Consider the following 1,092-nt stretch of genomic DNA (forward strand, 5'->3'; position numbering starts at 1 on the left):
ATCCAGGTGGGTTAAACTGTTTACTCACTCCTTGCTGATATGGTGGCTGAATAGCATTCTGATTATTCCCCCAACTGAAATTTGGATGATTTCTGTTATTAGGATGATAGGTCGCTGGCACAGGCTGCTGTTGTCGCTAATAATTATTCATATACTGAACAGATTCGTTGACAAGAGAACACTGATCCGTAGCATGAGAACCTGCACAAAGCTCACAAACCATAGCTATTTGATTAACTCCATATGTAGCCAGAGAATCAACCTTCATTGACAGCGCTTGAAGCTGTGCTGCAATAGCGGTGGCTGCATCAACTTCCAGAATACCTGCTACCTTACCAGGCATCATCCTCTGAGTTGGGTTTTAATGCTCATTTGCAGCCATAGTCTCGATAAGATTATAAGCCTCAGTATAGCTTTTAGCCCATAAAGCGCCTCCAGCTGCTGCATCGAGCATGGGCCGAGATTGGGCCCCCAGACCATTATAGAAACCCGTGATCACCATCCAATCAGGCATTCCATGATGTGGACACTTTCTCAACATTTCCTTGTAGCATTCCCAAGCTTCGCACATAGATTCTGTAGGTTGCTGCGCAAACTGAGTAAGAGCACTCCTCATAGCAGCAGTCTTTGCCATTGGATAAAACTTCACCAAAAACTTTTGCGCAAGATCTTGCCACGTAGTGATGGACCCAGCTGGTTCAGAATGTAACCAATCATTAGCTTTGTCCCTTAGTGAGAATGGGAAAAGCCTCAGCTTGATAGCCTCATCAGTCACGCCATTATACTTAAAAGTGCTGCAGATCTCGACAAAATTCCTTATGTGCATGTTGGGGTCTTCAGTCGCCGCTCCTCCAAAAGAAACAGAATTCTGCACCATCTGAATAGTGCCCGGCTTGATTTTAAAGGTGTTAGCTTGAATGGCCGGATGAAGAATGCTTGCCTGAATGTCATCAATTTTTGGCCGAGAAAAGTCCATGAGAGCTGGATCAGCTTGAATAATACGATCACCCATATTTACTGGTTCTTTCTGCTCAGTTCCTGAATCCGAATCTTTAAAATTTAACTTCTCCGGAATATCAAGAACTTTGTCTG

The 1,092-nt window shown here is 44.0% G+C and overlaps 1 non-coding gene across 1 annotated transcript; it reads left to right on the plus strand.

Annotated features, from left to right (window-relative positions):
- The first annotated feature begins 512 nt into the window (after positions 1–512).
- Positions 513–619, plus strand: LOC141715848 (small nucleolar RNA R71). The gene has a single exon (XR_012572595.1). It is a non-coding gene; the product is annotated as a small nucleolar RNA R71 (small nucleolar RNA).
- Positions 620–1,092: the final 473 nt, after the last annotated feature.

The sequence above is a fragment of the Apium graveolens genome, chromosome 3 (assembly GCF_009905375.1).
Source record: "Apium graveolens cultivar Ventura chromosome 3, ASM990537v1, whole genome shotgun sequence".
NCBI classification, from domain to species: domain Eukaryota; kingdom Viridiplantae; phylum Streptophyta; class Magnoliopsida; order Apiales; family Apiaceae; genus Apium; species Apium graveolens.